The sequence below is a fragment of the Triturus cristatus genome, chromosome 6 (genome assembly GCF_964204655.1).
Source record: "Triturus cristatus chromosome 6, aTriCri1.1, whole genome shotgun sequence".
NCBI classification, from domain to species: domain Eukaryota; kingdom Metazoa; phylum Chordata; class Amphibia; order Caudata; family Salamandridae; genus Triturus; species Triturus cristatus.
In genome coordinates this window covers 216,036,207-216,062,831 of record NC_140589.1, presented here as the reverse complement: position 1 = coordinate 216,062,831, position 26,625 = coordinate 216,036,207, and the positions used below count along the sequence as shown (strand labels likewise).

The following is a 26,625-nucleotide window of genomic DNA, read 5'->3' as shown; positions in this document are numbered from 1 at the left end:
CAATACCAACACCACCAATACTACCACCAATACCACCACCACCAATACCGCCACCAGCAATACCACCACCAATGCCACAACCACCACCACCAATACCACCACCAAAAACACCATCAATACCACCACCAATACCACCACCAATACCACCACTACCACCACCACCAATACCACTACAACCACCTCCAATACCACCACCATCAATACCACCACTACCAATACCACCAACACCACCAATACTACTACCACCAATACCACCACCAATACCACTACCACCAATATCACTAGCACGACCAATACCACCACCTATACCACCACCAATACCACCAACACCACCACCATCACCACCAATACCAGCAACACCACCACCAATACTATCACCACCACCAAAACCACCACCAATACCACCACTAGCAATACCATCACCACCAACATCACCATCACCAATATCCCCGCCAATACCAAAACCACCAATACCACCACCAACACCACCACCATCACTACCAATACCACCAACACCGCCACCAATACCACCAACACCAATACCACCACCAATACCACCATCACCACCAATACCACCACCAATACCACTGCCACCAATCCAATACCACCACCAATAGCAATACCACCACCAATACCACCCCACCAATTCCACAAACACCACCACCACTAATACCAACAAAACCACCACCACTAATACCACCCCACTAATTCCACCAATACTACCACCACTAATACCACCAATACCACCACCAATACCACCACTAATACCACCAACCAATACCACCCCCAATGTCAGGACCACCAATACCACCACCACCAATACCACCAATACCACCACCACCAATACCACCACCAATACCGCCACCACAAGTGCCACCACCAATACAACCACCAATACCACCACCAATACCACCGCCACCAAATGCACCACCATCACCAAAACCAATACCACCACCACCACCAGCAGCACCAATACAACCACCAATACCACCACCACAAATACCACCACCACCAATACCATCACCACGACCAATACCACCACCAATACCACTAACACCAATACCCCCACCATTACCACCACCAATACCACCACCAATACTACCACCACCAATACCAACACCACTTCCAATACCACCATCAATACCAATTCCACCACCACCAATACCACTACCACCACCACCAAACCCACCACTACCAATACCAGTACCACCACCTCCAATACCACCACCAATCCCTATACCACCACCACCAGTACCACCAATGCCACCACCACCAATACCACCACCACCAATACCACTTCCAGCAATACCACCATCTCAGCACCTTCTGCTCACTAGCAATAACAGGGGCACTGTACGAGGCAGGAGTTGCAGTGGAAACCATCCTTCCCTCCATGCCTGCCACAAAGCACAGACTGCCCTGCACCAGGAGGTGAAGCCGGGACCCTACTACAGCTGGAGTGTTTTTTATTAGGCCTAAGATAATAATGAAATTACGGAATGCCACACCGCATACCTAAATCATGGAGAGGGCAGGAAATAGCCCCCACCGCCCCCCGCTCTTCCTCCTGAGATGCGCAAGTGTAATTACAGAGCTAAAGGTGTTGGAGCGCTCGGATCATATGTAACTCTCACTTCACACTTTGTGTCTGTGTAATTTACAACACTTACACATCTTATTCACCGCACTATTTATCACTACTTTGAAGATGGTGCAGGCCAGGCTCTTCCTCTGATATTTACAATCTAGCAAGCGGTCGAGAAGGCACTTTACTGCAACTTTATGTCATGCATTTGCTATAGTTTAAGCTATTAGTATTATAAATTGTAATGCTTTTGATTTTTGTTTTAACCCAAACATAAACAAAAGGCATTGTCATTTACAATGCTAATAGCTCAAACTCGCGTGAATGCGAGACCTATTGCATTTTAAATGCATGTTTGTTTTTTGGCCTCACTTATCTCCAACCTACACTGCACCAAGAATTACTGTGTTCCATACCCAAAGTGGAAACACTTATCTTTTGAGAAAAAGGTATATGTAACTTTCGAGTTTGAAAATGGCCATGCAAAATGTTTGTAAACATCCGCAACATTCTCATAACTTCTTTCCTTATTTCTTAGCTTATCACTGATGGTAATGTGCGATAGTAGTAAATTATACACTGACCCTGACAGAAAAATCCACTCGCCATTACTCACTGCTGAAAACATTTGTGAGTAGAGCCCAAAATTCATGGAATCAAGCCTCCCTGTCAGAGGAGGGCTTACCTCTTCTTTTTACATCCCACACACTAGACACCTCAAAAAACTGCATGGCAAAGGTTTGCTATGCACCAAGAACAACCATCTTTTCTCACATACCACATCTGACATTTACTTCCCTCCTCAACCTTAGCCTATCGCATTTCCTATTTCCAGTAGGTGATAGTGACAGGTGTTAACATCTCTCGAGCCCTCTTGATATTCTGTAGCGCCTTCAGTTCAAAGGGGAGTCTGTTAAAAATTAACGCTGTGAAACTCGGCGCGTGTGAAACCTCGAAACCCGATTTTCCAGTTGTCTCTTGAAATTCCTTTGCCCTTTCTTCAGACTCACCGAACGGGTTGGGCCACCCGGCACTGTACTCGAAAACGCGCAGCCTGACACAAAGCTCCTGCCTGCAGCGGCAGACCTGCGACCGATCGCTAGTATGAGGAAACAGCATCTCGAAAAAACGAACAGCGAGACAGTGGTTTAGAAAGACATGACAAGGATTGGGAATCAAAAGGACGTCAGAGCCTAGTACCACACACGCAGAAGACAGGGCTGCTGAGCGAATGAGAGGCGAGGATTCCATCCGTGTGAGCTGAACAGGTGTGGAGAGGAGGGTCCCTTAAAACGGCAACGCTCTTAAGGGCCCACGCCCCTGTTTCCTTAGAATTCTAAGCCGGTGAGTTTGTGTTTCTTTTAATGGTTCCATTGTGTTTATCTGGTGTCACCTAAAACATACTGGTGAGTTCACAAAGTCATTTGAGGCTGAAAATGTCTCTATTTGCGCCTTTCAGGTATCCAAAAAAAGATACCAGACTGGAGTAAGTAGTTTTCTTACTACCGAATTGTACACCACAGTGCGTACACGGGGACATCTTAAGGATTTTGGGGCCCCGGACCAAACTTATTTTGGGGGCCCCTGTTCACAGCTTTGAATTTATGACCCAATTTCAGCTCTTCAAGGCCCTCTTTTTCAGGTCACTGACAGTACACAGACACACTCGTCTGAGTTCTAAATGTGCTAATATTGGGGGATAGTGACAGGATTTCACTTTTTGGAACACAGCAGCAGTTCACTAATGTTACTGCAAATAAGGTAATAGCATCCTCCCATTTCTTATATGTGAAGTCCTGTAACTGTTTAAATCTAAATGAAACTTTTTTATGGATGTTGCATGAAACTTAAACACAAATTTTTTCTACAACATGTCTATAATACACTCACACATCCCCCACATTAAAAACAAATTAAATATCAACGTTGTATAAAACAATCTGTTTAAGACGCATTAAAGGTTATCAGGGCAAAACTATCTGTAGAAGAGAGCTGGCTCTAAAGCCGCCCCCTCCCCCACCCCTCCCAAATGCTGGGGCCCTGGGCCAAGAGCCCACTTTACCCATGCCTTTAAAGGCCTCTGCGCGTACACGTTTGCAGGCGTAAACCACACACAAGCAGTAGGAAGTCGGAGGTGTGCTTCACCTCACAACTTGTGGACAGCCACAAATTAGCGAGCTGCAGAGCACCCACAAACTTCTCGCCCCCCCTTCCTTCTCTTGCAAATGGGCTATCCCAGGGCATACCGCTCTGCATTATCGTGGAAGTAGCAAGTGCCGCTCGGCATTCCCAGAGGTGCACATGGAAAGCTGTGGCACTATTTGCAATAATACTATCAGGAATGTTTGCAAACATGGAAAACGAGTAAATCTTCCCCCGTACGCAGGACTGATTTTCGATCCCTTATGTAATTTGGGCCCGCTATCTCTACAGAGAGTGCACATTCACATTATGTCACAGAGATGCATACAGTGCATAAGTGCACTAGCATGGCCTCTCAGTGCTGGTGGGATATAGGGAGCTTCACTCACTGCTCTCCAAGATTGCTGCACGGACTGCGGCCTTTTTCCTGATTTGGATCATGGTATGATGGGTTTGTGTGCATGGTTTGTTGTACGTGTGTTGTAATGTTTGTGTTGTTTCGTGGTTGCAGGCAGGGGTCTTTTGTGATTCAAGTATGTTCCAGATTTGTGTAAGCACTTAAAGCGGGTTTAAGTAATGGAGTGTGCGACGTCACGGTGGAAGAATATGACGTCATGGTGTAAGAATATTGCTTAGTTAACTTTATTCACGCAGAATACAATGTTGACAAATGCTTATATGTTAAAATTCTAGCCATAAATTGCTGTATCCTTAATTGGACTGTGTGCACCTGGGGAGCCGGTCCCAAAGAGGGGCCGGGCCGGTCAGATGCTGTGAGATCAGCTGCCCCTGGGATTCAAGCAGCTCCGACTTTTAGGAGAGCAATTATCCACGTCTCTCTCTTTTGCAGCAGAGCGCACTTAGCTGACAGTACAAAACCTGCTTTCTGGGTGTTTTTAACAGCACAGGTTGTACTATTGTTTCCAGATGGTAGATATTCGTGGCATGCACTGCATGTTTCTTGTACGTTATTAGCATTATTTCATTAACGATAATTCTTCGATTTAAATTTTTTTTTTACATTTCAGGGTCCATTGGGTCAGATATTTTGGGGGGTTGTTTATACTGTTATTTTGTTGCTGTTATTATAATGATCAATATCTGTTCTTGTTGTCAGTAATGCGCCTTGATATTTGATGTATCTGGTGTCGTGTGGCACTATTCAAACCAGCAAAGACTCGTGTAGTTTAGATAAATGATTAACAGTCTGTGCTTTACTTAAGCTCCTACGGAATGGGGTTTAAGTTTAATTGTGCTATAAAGAGTATTCTGGCTTTCCAAATGTAAATTGTTTCTACGGGATCGGGCTGGCTGGATTTATGGCATAATCCATACATTTCAAGAGAGAACATGCCACGGCTGCAGATTTGCCTTGTATTTTTGAACTAATTATTCGGATCTGATGTTGGCTAATGGTTTTAGCTACTATGTTCATTCAAGGACTAAAAATCATTTTCAAGTGGTCAGTGTGAATTGTCATCAGGGTCACATTGGTTTCAGTGATCAGGCAGGGCATTTCCACCTTCGGTGGTAATCTTGTTTGTAATCTTGTTTGTAATCTGTTTGTAATCATGGTTGTTTGTTGACACATTGAATTGGCCATATACTTTTATTTATTTATACGTTTTTATATAGCACTTACTTTACCCAAAGGTGTGAGAGCGCTTAACAATACAACCAGTTACATTACATAAGGACTTCAGAGTACATCAACTACATACAAGATACCAAACAAATACTTGCACCTAAACATAAAAAGAAAAGATTACAATGGTATGTAAGATAGATTGCAATTTAAATCAATCAATCAATCAGCAAAATTTGTAGAGCGCGCTACTCACCCGCAGGGGTCTCAAGGCGCTGAGGGGGGGGGGGTCGCTACTGCTCTAACAGCCAGGTCTTGAGTTGTTTCCTGAAGGAGAGATGGTCCAGGGTCAGCCGTACGTGAGTGGGGAGGGAGTTCCATGTCTTGGCTGCCAGGTAGGAGAAGGATCTTCCTCCGATGGTGGACTTCCGAAAGCGTGGGACGGAGGCGAGGGCGAGGCTGGTGGATCGGAGCTGGCGGGTGGGTGTGTAGAATGTGAGGCGGCTGTTGAGGTACTTCGGGCCCGTGTTGTGGAGAGCCTTGTGTGCGTGGGTGAGGAGTCTGAACGTGATCCTCTTGTTGACGGGGAGCCAGTGCAGGTCTTTCAGGTGGTCAGAGATGTGGCTGCGGCGAGGGATGTCCAGGATGAGTCGTGCTGAGGCGTTCTGGATGCGCTGGAGTCTTTTCTGGAGTTTGGCTGTGGTTCCAGCGTAGAGGGTGTTTCCGTAGTCCAGACGGCTGGTGACGAGGGCCTGGGTGACCGTCTTCCTGGTTTCGGTGGGGATCCATCGGAAGATCTTTCGGAGCATGCGCAGGGTGTTGAAGCAGGATGACGAGACGGCGTTCACTTGCTTGGTCATCGTGAGGGAGGAGTCCAGGATGAAGCCTAGGTTGCGGGCATGGTCTGTTGGTTTGGGTGCGATGCCCAGGGCAGGGGGCCACCAGGAGTCGTCCCAGGCAGAGGGAGATGGTCCGAGGATGAGGACTTCCGTCTTGTCTGAGTTCAGTTTCAGACGGCTGATCTTCATCCATTCCGCGACGTCTTTCATTCCTTCCTGGAGGTTGGCTTTGGCGGTGGCGGGGTCGTTGGTGAGGGAGAGGATCAGCTGGGTGTCGTCGGCGTAGGAGATGATGTTGAGGTTGTGTTGCCGAGCGATGTCTGCGAGAGAGCTCATGTAGACGTTGAAGAGGGTGGGGCCGAGAGAGGATCCCTGCGGAACGCCGCAGATGACTTCGGTGGCCGCGGATCGGAACGGGGGGAGGCGGGCTCTCTGGGTTCTTCCGGCGAGGAACGAGATGATCCACTCCAGTGCCGCTCCTTGGATGCCGGTGTTGTTGAGGCGCTGTATCAGTTTAAGCTAACAGTGCAGATATACTCAGCCAATAGTGGCAGTAAGTGAGTGCCAAGAATATAGAAACAGCATAATGATATTATATAGCATAGAATTATGATATACACGGGCAACAGTGTATACAGGAAGTATACCATCGGCAGTGTATTATGGAAGTATACGATGATCCATTTTCAGACAGATGGTGGATCTGAACACATGGAAGTACCTTTGTCTGCAGCCATCAGGGACTGTGCCTCGCTCGCCTACACTTTTTTGTGGAGTTCTATATAGCGCTAACTAGACCCGGAGGTATCAGAACTCTTTACACTACATACGGACGCATTCGTTTTTGTTAGGCACAGGGAGATAATGTGATTTGCCCAGAATCACAGAATGTTGAGCGTCCCTGCCGAGACTCGAACCCGGTTCCCCAGCTCCGAGGTTGACCGCCCTAGCCGTTAGGCCACATTCTCTTCCCAATTCTCTCTACATTACTCGGGTTGAGTCCTGGCTCGGACCCATGAGCCGATGAGCACAACAGCACACATAGGTTATTGTGCTTGGCTGTCACGTTTTTATTTAGGCCCATGGTATTTACTATATTCATGGTAGTTTTACTTAGGATGTTTGCAAATAACTGTCTTACATCTTCTTTTTACATCTGTCCTAGAGACAATGTGGGCTGTCTCACCAGCCTCATGTAATAAAACAAAACATACATGAACAATACATACTTATATCGACACACAAAGGTGCTTGTTTCAGGCCTCCTCATCTAGTTGTCTGTCCGGCTGTCACACAAATGCTCCTTCTGCCCACCACACCATACAAACTGGGGCATTGGATCAACCCTCTTCAGTCATTGGCTCTCGCAGTGGGATTAGTAGCATTTTACCCAGATTAGGTAAATTAGGATTTTGTTTTAAATTAGAATTTTTTCTTAAATTAGGATTTTGTATTAAGACAAAATTTAAGACAAACTTAAATTTAATTTAAGACAAAATCCTAATTTAAGACAAAATCCTAATTTAAAACAAAGTCCTAATTTAAGACAAAATCCTAACTTTATTACTACTGAATGCCTTCTGTGCATACCAAAAGTAGTAAATTTAGGATTTGTCTCAGATTAGTTCTGTGAATCGGCCCCATAGTGTGCACATCCACCTACAAGGAAGTGCACTTCAGTGTCAGGGCTGGTGGGAACAATACTTTTCTTTGCCACTACTACTTTACTTCCATTCTTTGTCAATTGTTTGACTTATTTAGACACCCTTGTGTCAACAAACTATGTCTTGAAGTTACAGTAATCCAAAGACAATATTACCTTTTCGTTGCTCCAGTAAGAATAATATTATCCTGTGATGTGGAATACAACAAAAATGTTTTTACATGGTACTAAGTCCACCTCCGAGCTACAACTCACGCGTACTGTTGCTTTATTTTTTTTTATTAGAATGGTAGAAAAGTCTCATTGTAAGCACTTGGCTATCACAATCAGGTATATTGCATTGTTTTAAAATGTTTTTAATTTGGCATATGCTTACAATAAAAATGATAAATGACCTTTGCAGCAGCTTGTCTAGGCCAGACCTCTTGCCTTTGCCAATGACCCATATCTATATATATATTCACTGAAAAAACCATAGGTTTCACACACGTTATAGTTAGCTGGACATTTTACTCGTAAAAAACCATTGAAATTCCCCCGTTATAGTTAGTGCAGGCAACTATAACTCACGCGACCGCAATCCTCTGCTGATGCTAATACTGTATTTAGACACTTATTTGCCCATGTCTTCTTCCATTAAATTTTAGCTATACATATATTACAAATATTTTTTTTTCATAAAGACACATATGTCATCAGCAGAGGATTGCGGTCGCGTGAGTTATAGTTGCCTGCACTAACTATAACGGGGGAATTTCAATGGTTTTTTACGAGTAAAATGTCCAGCTAACTATAACGTGTGTGAAACCTATGGTTTTTTCAGTGAATTTGCAAGGTTTTTTAAATGCTAATTCCTAACTATAACGTGTGTGAAACATATGGTTTTTTCAGTGAATTTGTAAGTTTTTTTAAATGCTAAGTTACTTTACGCCGTTTCTGCCGTGCGCGCCCACTTCACGCAGTTCGTTCCGTGCGCGCACGGTGCGCTTCGCGCACCGCGCGCCCACTTTACGCAGTTAGTGCCATGCAGCTGGATGGGCCATGTACGCACGATGCGCTTCGCGCACCGTCCGCACACGGAGGAAATATTATGCGCTTCGTTGCGACAGATTATCTGTTAACCATTTAGCTGTGATATTATGTGCACAAAAGGTGCCCAACGGGCACCTTTTGCACACGGGGGGGCGGAATATGTGGAGTATGTTTTTTTTTTTTTTAAATTTTTTACCGTACGCATACGGTAAGCGCAATCGGCGTTTATTAAAAAAAAAAAAATTTAATTTTTGGCCTTGGGGGTCTTTCTGGGACACCATGACCAATGCTAGGGGGTCAGGAGCTGTCTAGCCTGCCCCTGTTCATGTTATCCGACTTTGTTTTTCCCCCCCCCTCACAGTGCGAGAGAGAAAATGGCGGCCGACACTTCCTGGTTTCGACCGATTCGAATGTTTACTAAGATCTAACAGCCAATCAGAATCGCGCTCGCGCACGGCACCGTACGCGTACGGTAAGCTTACGGTGCGCGCTCGGAGCGCGCTTACAGATATATATATTGATGTAATTGCTATTTTCTCAGGAAATACTGAACAGATTTACACCAGACCTGCAAAAGGCACTTCCTTGACCTTATGGCTACCTCTCTGCCAAATTTCAAGTAATTCTGTTCAGCCGTTCGGGCTGTACCTTCGACTAAAGGTCCTATGGAAAAATGCATGGGGAAAATGCGTTTTGGGACCCCCCTTTTTTCTCAGCCCCCACTTGACGAATCACCCGAGACTTTCAGGGTAGGAGCGGAGCGTAGCGCCCCATTAGTTTTGAAAATTTTGCGAGGATTCCTCAACCGGTGCCAAAGTTATTCAAAATAGAATTTTGAGATTTCCTATGGAAACATGGTCCTAACTATAACTATCTACTGGCGACCGCCAGTAGATAATATATATATATATATATATATATATATATATGTTAGAACTGGGGGTCTCTAGTTGGCAGAGGTAGGTACCTTGGACCAAATAGGGACCCTTGCTTCTAAGTCAGGGAAAGGGGATTACACTACTGGATAACCCCTGCCCACCCCCTAGGTAGCTTGGCACGAGCAGACAAGCTTATCTCAGAGGCAGTGTGTTAAGCATTTGTGAACACATACAGTAATACAGTGAAAACACTACAGATGGACACCACACAGGTTTTATATAAAAATAAGTATTCTTTATATAGACTTAACACAAGACCACAAACGACAAAAAATCCACAATACTGTACTCAAAATTGAATTAAAGATGTTAGAATAAACTTAGTTCAAGTTGGTGATAAATGCGACACAGTTCTCACAAAAGTACCTGGATGCGTAACGCAAAATAAACAAAAGGCTTGCAGCGCTGGAGATACGTCAGTTCCTTGCTTCGGGGGAGACGATGCGTTGTGCCTCAATGCTTGCGCAGAGTAGGGGATGTGTCTTAATCCTTACCGGAGAGGAGTTGATGCGTAGATTCTCATGCTGCAGCTTGATTGCGATGCGGCAAGATGGCGCCTCAATGCGATGCGTCAATCCCGTGCGATTCGATAAGATTGCGCCCTTGATGCGACGATGTTGAGATGATGTGGCACGCCCTGGCAGCCTTGCGGCAACTCTGTACTTTGGAGCCGCGACAGGCCCTGCGACGCGCTTCTCCGATGATGCGACAGCGACCCTCACGGTTGCGACACGCTTCTCCGGTGATACGACAGCAGACAGCTGCGACGAAGGCACGCTTCTGGGAGATGCGGCGGTGTCACGCTTCTCCGGTGATGCGATGACTACAGCTGCGGCGGTGACACGCTTCTTCTCGTTGCGTCGCGCTTCCAGCTCCCAGTAACAGATAGAATTCCCTGCAAGGGAATTCAAAGGGGAGCTGGCCGTGGAGTCTGTTGTCCCTGAGACTTCAGCAGGAGGCAAGCACAAGTTCAAGCCCTTGGAGAAATATTCTGCAAGATGATGAAAGTTCTGTAAAAGTTCCTTCTCCTCTCCTTGGCAATGAAGACACCACTGCAGGCCAACCCAACAACACAGCACACTGGCAGGGTGGCAGTCCAACTCCTACAGCTTCATTTGGTTCTTCTCCTTGTCAGAGGTTTCTTCCTGTTGTTCCAGAAGTGATCTAAAGTCTTGGGGTCTGGGTCCCCATATTTATACTACTTTTCTCTTTGTTCACTGAAGGCAGAGAGGCCTTTGCCTAGTCCAATCCAGTTCTGGTCAGTCCTGGAGCACTTTGTTGACAAGACTCCTTCTTTCCTTTCACAGTGCAGGGCAGAGGCATCAGACACATCACAGGAGGTGGAGCCAGCATTGTGGAGGGAAGGCACAGCCCTATTCATGTCCCAGGTGCGACTCCTCCCACCCATCTACATGCAAATCTTCTTATTCAGCCCTGTGCTGACTCACCCTCTCTCCTGGAATCCCCTGCCCTTGTCACTCACATAACCAGACACACAATACACAACCTAGCAGAGGCAGGCTTGGACAGTTAAGCAAGAAAATACCTACTTTCTAAGAGTGGTATTTTCAAAAACAGAATGTTAAAACTAACTTCAATAAAAGATGTATTTTATCACTCTGAGTTCAGGCATACTAAACTCGAATTTCTACCTAGTTCCCTGAGTCAGTTAAGATTATAAGATGTAATAATCAAACTGCCCATTCTGGCCTATGGGGAACAGGTAGCCTTGCAATAGTGAAAAACGAAAATGGCTGTAATTCACTATTAGGACATGCCACACACACCAGGGCATGTCCTACCTTATACTTACAATGCACCCTGCCCTTGGGCCTACCATAGGGGTGTCTGATATGAAGAAAAGGGAAGGTTTAGGGACTGGCAAGTGGGTGCACTTGGCCACTCAACAGGGCAGTACCAGACTGCACATAGGCTCTGCAATGGCAGGCCTGAGACACACTTTACAAGCTGCTTCTGTGGGTGGCACAACCAGTGCTGCAAGCCCACCAGCAGCATTTGATTTACAAACCCTGGGCACACATGGTGCACTGTACTAGAGTCTGACAAGTAAATCAGATAACCCAATCATGGAGTCACTAATCAATATATCAATTTAAAATAGGGAGCACTTGCACTGTGGTACTGAATGGCAGTGTCACAGTGCCCAAAGCATCTAAACCAGCAAAACATATCAAAAACAGAGGAGGCAATTAGAAAAAATGGAAGGGAGACCCACGCCAATGGTACTAGGTCTAACAATATATATATATATATGATTGTGGGGACCTGCCGGACTAGTCCTTTCACTGTGTTGATTATAATTTGTTAGCGCGAATCATGAATATAAGGCAATGACATTACCGGCGTTTCGTGTTAAACATCGAGAAAGGCGACCTGCCGAAACGCGTCTGTTGTGCGCCCTGAGTTCCTGAAATAAATATACTTTTGGAACTCTCCTCCGTGAGTGCTGTCCTCTGTGATTTGGTACGATTACCGACCGACAGTGTGGAGTTGAATTTTGATGGCGGGAGCACCCCCGCCGTGACTAGCACCGTTCATGTGTGCGTTGGGCTGGTGCAACCCAGGAGCAGTGATATATATATATCTATATCATTTACTCACTCCACCCACGCCGTCGAACTCACAGTGGGTGCCTCCGGACAGGGGGTGAGTCCATCAGTGTTACACAACAACTACGCTACAAATTTCGGAACACTCTCGGGAGTTCAGGTAAGATTTATTTTCGGTAAATGCATTTCGGCATCGGCCTTCATCAGTACGAATAAATACATATCGTGAACACAGCATGGGGTTTTAAGAGCATCAATGTCTGTCCTTATTGGTGGGGCTTCTGACAGCTCTGATTGGCGGCATTTCCTGTGTCAAGGGCGTGTCTCTCAGGGAACTGACGGCCTCAATGCCCCACAATGCAACATTTGCTTCAATTCATTGTGTCCTAATCGGCGTCTTTCAATGCCATAACTGTTCCCTTACATCTCGCCGTCCATGTAGTTGCCCCATGAATCTCTTCACTTGCTGTGTCAATTTCCCTCGCCTGCTGCTTCTGGATTTCACGGGAACACTGCAGATATCTCTCATATGGCAGAGTAACCTTGGATTTGAATAATCCACGTCCTTTCGGTTTGACGGTGTTCCTGCTGGCAGTGGTTCAGACGGCAAACATAACCCAATTACTCACTTCACCCACACCGTCGAACTCACAGCGGGTACCTCTGGACGGGAGGCGAGTCCGTCAGTGTTACACAACAACAACGCTACGAATTTCGGAGCACTCGCGGGAGTTCAGGTAAGATTTATTTTCGGTAAATGCATTTCGGCATAGGCCTTCATCAGTACGAATAACCATAATATATATATATATATATATATATATATATATATATATATATATATATTATGGTTCACTCATATATAAACCTATGTATAAGAATAAACCATCTTGCCTGAAAGTTTGGATATAAGGCAGGTAGGCCAATATTTTGACAAGTGTGTTTCTCTGCAGTTGCTATGCTGAGTAAAAATTGGAGTGTTCAGAAAATTTCTCAAACTCAACTCAGAGGCAGTAGTTAGCATTAGTGAAGGAGTGGCATTGGGGCTCAATGATACAAAGTACCTACTGCTCCCTGTTAAGGCTCTGTTTCTATACCTAGTGCAACATCATATGGACTGACAGTGTGTCCATGGAGTGCACAGCTGCCATCTGGCTTCATGTCATAAGAGTGACTTTCAATCGCAACGAGGAAGCATACGAATACAGAACATAAGTAAAACCTTTGCAAAGTGTGCGTTCACCACGACGGGTATCTTGGCACTGAAAAACAGATGTTCTGTTGTTACCCAACTTTAATAGCACTTACTTTATCAACCTCACAAGGATGGAAGGCTGAGAGGACCTGACAGGATTTGAACCTATGAATGACCATGAGGTCGAACACAGGCCCCTACAGTGGACACATTATTTCACTAAGCTACCAGATCCGCCTACTCTAGTTCAATCCTCCTCCTGGAAGATCAAACTGCGTCCTCCAAGTCAACTTCCTGCAGACAACAGGAAGCACTCAGCAGACAGGCTCCCTTGAGCCAATCACAACACTGCCTCGCAGCGTGACTGGTCTGAGCGCCGTGGATCGGCGCTCATACTGCAACAGGAAGCCTGTGCATGTTCCTGACCAGTCTGTGTAATGCAGTCTGGTAGGAACATGCAAAGTGAGCATGGACTGTTTGTTCGGCCCAAGAGGGCCGGCCAAACAGTTCATGTGCACTTTGGAAGTGAACAGCACTCTTTCTCTGCTCTGGCCAGCCCGCCCCACCCCACCCCACCCTGCCCAAGAGCCACTGACAGCTATAGGAAAAATAACATGATAATAACAATAGATATTATCATGTTATCTTTTCCTTTTGTTCAGTCTGCCTTAACGGAGGAGCCGCCATTGTGGACCACACTAATGACTTTGGGATAGGAGTAGGCCATTGGTGCTCCTGTTCAGAAGGCAACCCATTAAAGTTGTAGCTTCTTACCTCAGGTCATCATCCAGACGGTAGGATGCACTGCCAAGCATGTTTGTCAAGGGATCTGTCTACCACAGGTAGACACGGATGGAGTGACACAATTAGACAGGGATTTAGCTAAGGAAGAGATCTCGAAGGTTATACGTAATATGCCTGGAAATAGAGGGCTACCATTGGAATTTTATTGAACGTATGAGGCCTCTGTTCTGAGAGGCTGCTAGAGGTTTTCAAGAAGGCCATCGACCTTGGGGAACTCCCTAGATCTATGCGTGAGGCAATTGTAGTGAGGTTACCCAAGCCTGACCCAGAACCAGAGAAATAGGATCTTACCGTCTTCTTTTCATCATAAATGTGTACCTTAAGATATTAGCTAAATTACTGGCCAACAGGTTGCAGATGGCGGTTAGTTCACTAGTCCACACTGATCAATGTGCCTTTCTTCCCAATAGGAGCACGATAATAAACATATGCTGGCTCATGTATTTAATGTACCCCATGGAGGCCTCAGAAATAGTGGCAGTGCTGGTTGCCCTTACATCAAAAAGACCTTTGAAACCATTGCGTTGGATTGCATGATGGCAGTACTGTCCAAAATGGGCATCGGTCCACAATTTGCAGGCTGGATCTCACTGCTGTATACGAAACCCACAGCTCATGTCCGTTCAAGGGGTTACATCTCAAAGGAATGGGACTTAAGGAGGGGTACGCAACAGGGGTGTCCTCTTTCAGCCTTGCTCTTTGCTTTGGCTATGGAGACTCTAGCTGTGCATTTGCTGAAAGCCACCTCTGGACATTTGGTTTCCTGGCTGTATGACTCACTGACGTTGGCAATGCATACTAGAACACGGTGAGAGAGAGACCAGAACAGAACAGGAAAGGGAGAAAGCCTGTGAAATGGTACACAATGAGTAGCAAGGCCCACTTCTATGTGCTTCTTCACAGCTACATGTCACCAGCACGCTTTAGTAAGATATGCCCGGGAAGGTCGGATGCCTGTCCCAGATGTAGAGAAGGGAATGCAGACTTCTTACACATAGTCTAGAGTTGCTCTACCATATCACAGCACTGAGGAGATGTGATCCGGCAACTACACGAAACAACACAAATTGCCGTGGAAGCATCCCCCTGGCACAGCCAGCTAAGCAATAATACTAACCCGAAAAATCAAAAGATGCAACATTATTTTGCATCTTGGAATTAGTGCTAGCAAAAAGGAGGATAGCCATGAGTGGATATCTAATTGGGGACCTGCCCTCAAGTATTGGTAGGGTTGCGACAGCAAACATGGCAGTGTTGCCTTGCTGCCTATAGACTTTCCAAAGCATTTAAATAACTCGACCGCCTGTTTGCTTCCCAGTTGTGGGCAGGAAAAAGGAGCCGGGTTGGATTTAATATCCTAAAACTAAATACACTGAAGGTGGGCTTGGGTCTCCTGGAACTGGAGATATACTATCTGGCTGCTCAAATACAACAGGCAGCAATTTGTTGCAAGGAAGGGGATAGATGGGGGAAAAAATCTATTAGTGGGCACATTGGGTTCACAGCAACTACAACTGTGTTTGATGGCGCGTAGGTGGCAGGATGCACAATGACCGTCTCTAGTACGTCAAGAAGCGCATGCATGGGAGTTGGGGCACTGTATGGAACTGCTCGTCCTCTCTTTGCCCACAAACTGGGATTAACCTGCAATGCCTATCCTTGTCTCGTTGTAATATTGTGTATTTTAGATTTAAAATGGAATAAATAAATGGAAAAAAAATATTGCCTTAGGTCCTAAATGGCAGGAGCGAACATGGTTGCATGATATTACATTGACCGCCACTACCTAATGAAGGTAAGCTTTTCCTGTACTTTACCACTACATCAACTCCACTACTTCAGCCTTACCTCTCCCAAACATACAAAGCGACCTTCCTTGATGATAATAATAATGATCAAATTTTATCATTTTGTATTTTCTCATTTTTTGTTATGATTCATAACCTACACTTTATATATGTCAGTCACATTTTATCTAATTTAATTTTCAATACTCTCATCTTACTGCCATGCCTAGCCCCAGTTCTAAATAGCTTATTGATTTAAAATGTAATAGCCTACCCTTTTAGTTTTTAAAGGTTTTTCCAATAGTACCCTGTTTTTTATTTGATCAATTTTAATTATTAATCGTCTTTATACGTTCCCTTACACTGAAAAAATGATCTGAAAGAAACACGTTAGTTAGATTCCTCACCTTAGAATATCCCCAGGCGTCAGACTGGATCCGGAAGATTTTTCGTCAGCAATACCCCTTGCGCGTCGCTAGGCGTCGTCTGCGGCTCCGCGTCCGTCGTCGGCGTCGTGCGCCGGGATGACGTCGTCGGAGTACTTAGACGCCGCCCTCGCGCGCTGACGTCAGTTCTTCTTTTTTCCGCGCCAGTAAGCGCAGATCCGGGAGAGCTACCCCTTTTAGTCTTTTTTGACTAAATCTTTTTGATCATTTTTGATCCTTGTCTGTCGACATCTGGTGCCGGTAGGATGCCTGGGTTCAAGGCTTGTGAAGATTGTCATCGACTGATGTCGGTGACCGATCACCACCGCCGGTGCCTCTACTGCTTAGGCCTCGACCACGACGCGGAGTCGTGCAACGACTGTCAGGCCCTGACTTCGAAGGCTAGGCGGGAGCGGTCCCGCAAGCTTCTGGAGCTTCGCCACTCGGCTCCGCGTCGTGCGCGATCCCGGTCCAGGAGGAGGTCCAAGGATCACTCGCGGAGCCCTAGCCGACGCCACCATCGCTCGTCGGGCTCCAAGTCGTCGGGTAAGTCCAAACACTCTAAGAAGTCCAAGCGGCGACATCGCTCTTCGGACTCCCCTCGCCGGTCGCGCGACTCGGCCGAGGGTCCAAGTGGTTCCACCCCCGCGGCTCCGGCGGAGCCGCAGGTGCCGCGTCCGCCCCCATACCTTCCGGTCCCTGGGGCTGACGCGGCGCCGGCGGAGATCAGTGCCTTCCTCTCGGCCATGAGGAGCCTGGCCCCGCCGTCGACGCCCGCTGGCGCGCCTTCGGGCCCCGCGGACTCGACTGGGCGACCTCGCGTGCCGGCGGCTCCGGCCCCGGCGCCGTCGACGACTCCGGTCTCGACGCCGCAGGTCCCCGCGGGGCCCTTGCCTGGGCCCCAGTCGACGCCGGTTGACCTTGTCACTCCTCCACCGGCGCCGACGCCTGAACCACCGACGCCGTCACCGGCGCCACCGACGCCGACGCCTGTAACGCCGACGCCCCGGTTTAGCCCTCATCCGGACCCGACGCCGGCACGGCGTCCGCCGACGCCGCATCCGACGCCGCTTGAGTCCTACCATCTCTACAGTCCGGTTCCGATCATTCCTCCTGTTTATCAGGAATCGGAAGAAGGGGGCGACTGGGAGGGGTTCGAGGACCCTCTGGCTGTTCAGTCACAGCTTTCTCAGGACTGGGCAGATGAACTGGGGGAGGCCAGCGGACTGGACACCTCGCCAGACGCTGGATTCACTTCTCCTCCGACCGTGGCTTCGGAGGAGGGTGCAGCATTTTCTGTGGTGCTGCGCAAGGCGGCTGAGGCCCTTGGGCTCGAGTTGCCTGCCGTGGCTGTGAGGACCAACATCCTCACTGAGGTGCTTCAAACCTCAGCAAGCTCCACTGAGCCTCTGCTGCCGTTCAACGAGGCCCTCACTGACGTTCTGCAGGGCACCTGGTCCAAGCCCTCCACAGTTCCTCCTGTGGATAGGAACGTTGCCAGGCGCCACCGCCCTGCTCCGGGCGACCCCAGTTTCCTGTCCCAACACCCCACCCCCGAGAGTCTGGTTATCCAGGCCTCTACTTCCCAATCCTCCTTCCCGACCGCTCCGCCGGACCGGGATTCCAAGAGACTCGAGCAGTTTGGCAAGAAACTGTTCTCGTCCCTTAGTTTGGGCCTGCGGTCCTTAAATACCGCCTGTCTCTTGGACCGTTATTCCCATTCCCTGTGGGATACGGTGGAGGACGTGCTGCCCCTGTGTCCGGAGGAGGTCCGGACGCGTCTTACCCAGGCTTTGGCCGATGGGAGGGATGCGGCACGGCACGCCATACGATGTGGGCTTGACGCCACGGACTCGCTAGGTCGGGCGATTTCCACCACGGTGGCGCTCCGCCGCCACGCCTGGATGCGGTCCACGTCATTTTCCGGGGATGTCCAGAACACCCTCATGGACATGCCCTTTGATGGCACTCGCCTGTTTGGTGAGAAGGCGGACAGTGCGCTGAACCGTTTTAAGGACTCCCGGGCTACGGCCAAGTCCTTGGGCCTCTCGGCTCCGCGGGCGCACACCTCCGCTTTTCGCCCCTTTCGTGGCCAAGGAAGGGGCGCCTCCTCCCGTCCGCAAAGCCACCAGCCGCAGCACCAACCTGCGCGCGGTCGCGGACGTGGCTTCCGCCGTGGCGGAAATGGAGGTCGACGTGGTCAGCCCACATCCACCCCGGCAGCATCCGCCTCAAAGCCTTCCTAGTCCGAGCTTTCAGGCCCATACCACGCCAGTGGGCGGCAGAGTTCGCCATCACCTGCTCCACTGGCGGTCCATAACATCGGACAGGTGGGTGCTGCAAATCGTCCGAAGGGGCTACTCCCTCCCCTTCGAGACGACCCCTCCAGCCATGCCACCGCAGCACCACCGTATCTCGGGGGATCATTTGGATCTTCTCCGCGAGGAAGTTTCGGCTCTCTTGGCCAAGGGGGCCGTCGAGCGCGTTCCGAGTCCAGAAGTAGGTCGTGGTTGTTATTCCCACTACTTTCTGGTTCCCAAGAAGGGCAAGGGGGGCCTGCGCCCTATCTTGGACCTCCGGAACGTCAATGCCTTCCTCCGAAAGGAGAGGTTCAAGATGCTCACGTTGGCTCAGGTTTTAGCTGCCCTAGACCCTGGAGACTGGATGGTAGCGTTGGACTTGCAGGACGCATATTTCCATATCCCCGTCCTGCCGGCCCACCGGCGTTACCTGCGGTTCACGGTGGGCCAAGAGCACTTTCAGTTTACCGTGCTCCCCTTCGGCCTCACCAGTGCCCCTCGGGTGTTCACGAAAGTGATGGCGGTGGTCGCAGCTCATCTGCGCAGATCAGGGGTCCCAGTCTTCCCCTATCTCGACGACTGGTTGTTGAAGGCGGGCTCGCCCCAGGCAGTCGTCTCCCACCTCCAGACTACGGCGGATCTCCTGCATTTGCTGGGGTTTTCCATCAACGTGCCGAAGTCACACTTGAGCCCCTCTCAGAAGCTCCTCTTCATCGGAGCGGTTCTCGATTCGGCGCAGTTCCGGGTCCATCCTCCGGAACAGCGGGTCGGGGATATACAGGCCCTGATTCCCATCTTTCGGCCTCTATCCCGGGTTTCGGTCAGGCTAGTGTTGCGGCTTCTGGGGCTGATGGCCTCCTGCATCCTACTAGTGCATCACGCCAGGCGGCGCATGCGGGCTCTGCAGTGGGACCTGAAGTTTCAGTGGGCCAAGCATCACGGCAACCTGTCCGACCATGTCTTGATCTCGGAGGGTACTGCACAGCAGTTGCAGTGGTGGCTCACGGACCGCGAGTGGGTCCAGGGCAAGAGCCTCTCCCTTCCCCAACCGGAGCATGTCGTAGTGACGGATGCGTCCCTCCTGGGATGGGGTGGCCATATGGGAGAGGCGGAGATCAGAGGCCTCTGGTCTCCGGCGGAGTCTCGTCTCCACATCAACCTGTTGGAGTTGAGAGCGATCCGGCTTGCACTGAAAGCCTTCCTTCCCTCTGTCAGGGGAAGTGTCGTGCAGGTGTTCACGGACAACACCACCGCCATGTGGTACTGCAACAAACAGGGCGGGGTGGGGTCGTGGACCCTTTGTCAGGAGGCTCTGCGCCTCTGGACATGGCTGGAACACCAGGGCGTCACCCTGGTGGTTCAACATCTGGCGGGCTCTCTGAACGCCAGAGCAGACGAACTCAGCCGCCGGTGCATGATGGATCACGAATGGCGTCTGAACTCCGAAGTGGTGCAAGGCCTCTTTCAGCAGTGGGGAGAGCCTTGGTTAGATCTATTCGCCACCGAAGAGAACGCGCAATGTCAGCAGTTCTGCGCGTTGGAATTTCCAAGGCGGCACTCGCTCGGCGACGCTTTTCGTCACGAGTGGAGTTGCGGTCTGTTGTACGCCTTTCCGCCTATACCACTTCTGCCCAGAGTGCTGAAGAAGATCAGGCGCGACCGGGCCCAAGTCATCTTGGTGGCTCCGGATTGGGCACGAAGATACTGGTATCCCGAGCTACTCAGTCTGTTGACCGATCCCCCGATACGTCTGCCCCTTCGGGAGGATCTTCTGTCGCAGCAGCAGGGGACGGTCCTCCACCCGAACCTGTCCAGCCTCCACCTCCATGCGTGGAGATTGAGCGGCGGCAGTTGATGCCATTTGACTTGCCTCCTGAAGTCTGTGATATCATTCTGGCAGCCAGGCGTCCCTCCACAAAGTCGGTATACGCCTGCCGGTGGAACAAATTTGTGGCATGGTGCACAGCAAAGGCTGTGGATCCCCTTTCCGCCCCTCTTTCTGAGGTTCTCCTCTTCCTTCTTTCTCTGGCCCGGCAGGGCTCTGCCCTGGGCACCCTGAAAGGTTATCTTGCTGCCATCTCCGCCTTCTTGCGGCTTCCTGATCAGCCTTCTCTTTTCAAGTCCCCTGTGGTTACACGCTTTCTCAAAGGCATTACACACACGTTCCCTCCTGTCCCTTTTGTAATGCCTCAGTGGGACTTGAATCTGGTTTTGACATTCCTGATGTGCGCTCCCTTCGAGCCTCTTCACAATTGCCCTCTTCGTCTTCTAACTCTAAAGACTGCTTTTCTGGTAGCCATCACCTCGGCTAGACGGGTGAGTGAGCTCCAGGCTTTATCTTCAAAGCCTCCTTTTCTATCTGTTCATCCGGACAAGGTTGTCCTTCGGCCTCGTCCCTCCTTTCTTCCTAAAGTGGTGACTCCATTTCACCTTGGGCAGTCTGTCACCTTGCCCACCTTCTTTCCGCCTCCGCATCCTTCCAAAGAGGAAGAGAGGCTCCACCGTCTGGACCCAAAACGTGCGCTCTCCTTTTATCTGGACCGCACCAAACAGTTCCGGGTGGACGACCAGCTTTTTGTTGGGTACGTGGGCGCTAAGAAGGGGAAAGCTGTGCACAAACGAACCATCTCTCGGTGGGTCGTTTTGTGTATAAAAATCTGCTATTCCTTGGCTAAAAAGGACCCTCCTGTTGGGCTGCGCGCCCATTCTACTCGGGCCACAGCGGCTACTACTGCTTTGGGACGGGGTGTCCCTTTGCAGGACATCTGTCAGGCGGCAACGTGGGCTTCGCTACACACGTTTGCCAGGCATTATTGCCTTGACAGCCAAGTCCGGAGGGATGGCTTCTTTGGCCGTTCTGTCCTCCAGGACTTTCTGGTGTGATCTTGGTTCGCAGACCCACCACCGGGGATGGTATTGCTTGGGTATCTATTCTAAGGTGAGGAATCTAACTAACGTGTTTCTTTCAGATGAACAAGTTACTAACCTTCGGTAACGATGTATCTGTAAGAAACATTAGTTAGTTAGATTCCTCACCGACCCACCCATCCTCCCCGTTCTGCGAACTGACATCTAGGGTTAAGGTTGTCCTTTCAGGCCCCTAGATTTTATTTTTGGCACCAGTGTCGGTCTTTGCATGGCTCTGCGTTCCTGGCGCGGAAGGCTATGTACAAGAACTGACGTCAGCGCGCGAGGGCGGCGTCTAAGTACTCCGACGACGTCATCCCGGCGCACGACGCCGACGACGGACGCGGAGCCGCAGACGACGCCTAGCGACGCGCAAGGGGTATTGCTGACGAAAAATCTTCCGGATCCAGTCTGACGCCTGGGGATATTCTAAGGTGAGGAATCTAACTAACTAATGTTTCTTACAGATACATCGTTACCGAAGGTTAGTAACTTGTTCTTCATTACTGAAATTCGTTTAGTTAAATAAAAAATAAAATATGTAGCCAATATACCCCTGGAGGAGCAAACCAAATCATTTTATATTAACCTTATTTAATTTCCCTTTAATATATGTTTACGTTTTTGGTTGAGCCTTGCTTTCTTTAGCCCTACTTCTTATTTTAAATGAAATAATTAATAAATAATATATCTCAGGGTGTTAAGCACTTCCCCACAACCTCAATTACAGTTTGAATTCTAATTTATTAAATAATGTACTTACTTAAATATAATTGAATTTACGTTTAAAAAAAATCTCATTGCTCCCAATTTAGTTACGCTACTGATCTTTGTCGATGAAGTGGTCAGAGTTACAGTGTTCAGCAGTTTAGTGACTATGTGTCCAGTGGGCCTGAAAAAGTGCCTTTTAGATGTAGTGGACTCAACGTAGTGTGCCCCAGTAAAAACAAAGGAACATAATAAATACAATTAAATACTTGAAAATGCTAGTTGAACTTTGGTTACTAAAAAAGCAAAGAAATCTTGACAAAAAAAACTTCACACTTAGGGCCTGATTACGATGTCAGTCGGAGTTGCCTTTGACCGACATTGCTGTGGATGGGGAACTGACTGACCTCTGGTTGGCGGGTCAGACAACATCGTGCGGTCGCAAACTTTTAATTTTTCAATGGGAGCTTGTGAAACGGGCTGAACCACCCGCAGCAAAAGCTCCCATTGAAAAATTGAAGTTTTGGAACATGCCTGCAACTTGTGCCTGCCACATGGTGCCACAAGCGGAGGGACGGGTGGGAGCCTTGCTAAGGGCCCCCAAAGGCACTGTCCGACAGCAGTTCCATGTCATAAAGGCCGACATGGAACTGCTGTCTGAAAGTGCCATTATAATCCCGATGGCGAAAACGCTGTCCATAAGGGTTTATGAGGCCTTTCCGACTGGCTAATGAACTCCTTGAGCCTGTCGGAACCAAGTCGGATTCTCCAGTCAGCTTAAACTCCGACCGCCACCATTGTAATACGGCGGTCGGAGTTTAAACCTACAATTTTAATAGGCCTATATATTGTCATAAAGAAGAAATGAATGTTTTTCATGAAAAAAACTATTGTAGTCAGGAAAACTGTATGTTGATTTTCACTATCCTTTATAGAGCTAGACCTAAAAAAAATCACATGATGCAAAATGCTTCTGCCCAACAAGAACAAGTCTCGTCCCAGCCCACATAGAGTGATAACACCCAGTGCCCCACTGATATTATGCAGCCAGTGCTCACATCAGACATATCACATTTTTCTCCCATGACACTCATCACCCAGGGCTACCCTGAGGTGCATCACTTTTGCTCCGCTTGCACACATTAACCTGTGCTTTCTGGGACAGAATACTCACTGACTCTCTGTCTTCATTGGTTTGTTTGTATGGGCGCTTGCATGTTTGTTGAACTTTATGTACATGGATGTCTGTAAGTGTGCTGGTGTCTGTGCGCCCTCTCACTATGCATGCTTATCAGTATGCTGTGTGCCTACGTTTTTATGCACCTTTCAAAAGCCAAACCTATTGCCTTTGTCAATGTTTGTTTTCTTTTTCCCCCTTGTGGCCTCTTTCCCAAACAAGGACTCATGTCTGGCCTCATAGTGAAAGAAATGGATGTTTTTCATCGAGGGAAAGTTTGTTTTCTGGGTTTTTTCTATGTTTGTTTCCATGGTCCTTTACTTGCATTGTTGAGTTTTCTAGTTCATGGTGGGGACACTGCACAAGACACACGACAGAAAGACTTCGCCTCTAGGCGCTGTACCTTACTGGCCAGGTCAGATAATTACTGCCAGATATTAGAGCTGAAAGGGATGAGAAAAAACAAAGGAATTTACAGAGGTGAAGGTTTCGATTTCTTAGGCCTGGAGGGATGTAAAAAGGACAAATATCCTGATGCTTGGGGTCAAACAGGAGAAATGATCCTCTTGGGAACTTGTGTCGTAGGGTTTGGCAATTGCAGAGCAAAACCCAAATGATAAATGGGAAGGGGAAGACAGAGTTCGAGGTATGTAAACCTGCAACCTGCAAATGAAACCCTGCACAAAGGCGTCGCCATTGCACTGCTGCAAATACGCTTGAGATGTATCAATTGTATTATATCGCAACATTCATATAGCGCTTACAATCTGTACACGCAGTACTGAAGCGCTTGTCTACAAGGGCAGCATGCAACGCCGAGTAGGATCTGTGCTTTGAAGGTTGTTGCCTTGTTTTTGATCCTCTGTGGGAAGTGTTGCCATGCTGTGTGTGATGACCACTGAGGTGCGGCTATCGTATATGATATAGTGCTTTGCAGTGTCGTGGCTGAAGAGGTGTGAGAGACAGGCGTGCAGTTTACACAGTTTATGGTTGTTATTAAGGTGGCCGCTTTGAGCAGCTCTGCAGGTCCCTTAGTGGCATTTGTTAGGCTCATAGTCCACTTTGCTGGTTATTGGTCTAGTTTGTCCATCCTGATTTTTTGTGATAAGTTTATGGTCCTGAATTCACATTGGCAACAGTTCAGCTTTGTCAAGAATGCATTGCATTACGGGGCACCATAGTAGAGAAGCCAGAAAGCCAGCTTAATGCTGTGATACGAAGGGCGTCTCATAGTACTTGTGCACAGAACTTTACATATATACATATTTGAACCAAAGACATTGTATTTTTCAATAAACGGAGTGACCTTTGTTTTTAGGTCTGGACAGGGATAGCTTTAGCCATCTTGTCAACCACATGTAAATAACAAGCATTGGCAAAGCCAATAGGTCTCACCTCTGTGAGATCAATTGGCTTTGTCAAGGTTTGTTTAGTCGTGTTTTACAGCAGTCCAGCATGGCAAAAAAAAGTAAAGAGCTATGATGCAGTCTCGCTGGCCGCTTTATAGAACTGTTTTTAATTTCAACCATGCTGCACAGTAGCCAGGCAGCTGTACAACATGACAAAGAACACATTGACAAAGCCAAATAGTGATACCATTTGGCTTTTCAATGTATTTTAAGACGTGTTGCACAACTTCGTGGCTGCTATAGAGCATGGCTGAAAGTGAAAAAAAGTGATCTGATGCAGCCTGCATTGACTGCCATCGCACTTTTTAGGTCTCACCTGACTCAGCGCATGCGCTGGTCTGGCGAGACTTTTTGAGAGGGCTCCAAAAAGTGCTACCAGGCCAGCCTAGAGCTACAGTGCATGTGCGCGGGCGCGCGCGCGCCGCTTTTACCGCGATTACTTTCACTTTCGCGGCCCCACGGCCGCTTTGATGTTTGATCGCAATTGCGATCACTTTCGCGGCCGCACAGCCACTTGGCATAGCCAATAGGTCTCGCTTTTGGGACCTTATAAGTATTTAGTTATGCAACTGTTGCATGGCTAAACACTTATAAGGGCCCAAAGGCGAGACCTATTGGCTATGCCAATGCTTGTTTTTAATGTTACTTATTTTACTTTTAGCCTTGCTGCACAGCAGCTGTGCTGCTGTCTAACATTGCTAAGAAAAATTAAACAACTTGACAAAGTCCATAAATTTCAAATAGACGAGACCTATTGGATTTAACCAATGGTTATTTCACATGGAGAGTTGTGTTTACTATCCTTTTCTCTGAACTCATGGTTAGGATATTTTGTAATTCTAACTACTGACAGATACTCTTACTGTGATACAGCTGAAAGGAGAATGCCACACGATTTCAGAGGTTTTCTAATATGCATACAAAAGTGCTTCCTTTACAAAGGTAAATACAAATATCTCAATATATATGTCTGAAAAATGGAAGGTAGAATCAAGGAACTTAATTCTGTAGATGTCAACGGCCATCACACCCATTCTAAAAATGGTTACAGCACCTGTAAATGACACAATTCTGAGGACACTGAACATGTATAATAAAAGTCTATTCCAAGCTGAAAGGGAAGTGTGTGAAATCCACAGCGTTATGGGCAGGGCCACTCAAATAATGTGGCAGGAGAGGCAAAATTATGTGGCAGGGTTGAGCAAATTATTCTGCAAGAAAAGCCAAATTATGCAGCATAATGCGGCACATTTTCGGATAGCATTACTTCATTCTTTTTACACTTGTTAACACTTCTGGGCATTGGTTACACCTTGCTAGTACCAGTGTAACTCCCAAATATAGCAATAAGCAACAGAAATCTGCCCACTTATCCTTTGCAAATAGCTTCCCACTGTGCGACAGTACACGCTGCGTTTTTTTTTTAGTACATTTTGAACCATTTGAGATAGAAATATTTGTTTTTGTTAAAATCAGCAGAATATGCAGCAGATGATGGATTATGTGGCAAATGTATAATCATGCAAAAAACACTGCAGCCAGAATAATCACATAATTCC

General features: G+C 47.9%; 1 protein-coding gene across 1 annotated transcript in view; it reads left to right on the top strand.

Moving 5' to 3' along the window:
* The first annotated feature begins 2,737 nt into the window (after window positions 1-2,737).
* LOC146816667 (adhesion G protein-coupled receptor F5-like) overlaps window positions 2,738-26,625 on the top strand; it is a 531,046-nt gene continuing 507,158 nt past the window's right edge. The window contains exon 1 of the mRNA XM_085610566.1: window positions 2,738-2,929. The gene's annotated coding sequence lies outside the window, so the exon portion shown is untranslated. The remainder of the gene's footprint in view (window positions 2,930-26,625) is intronic.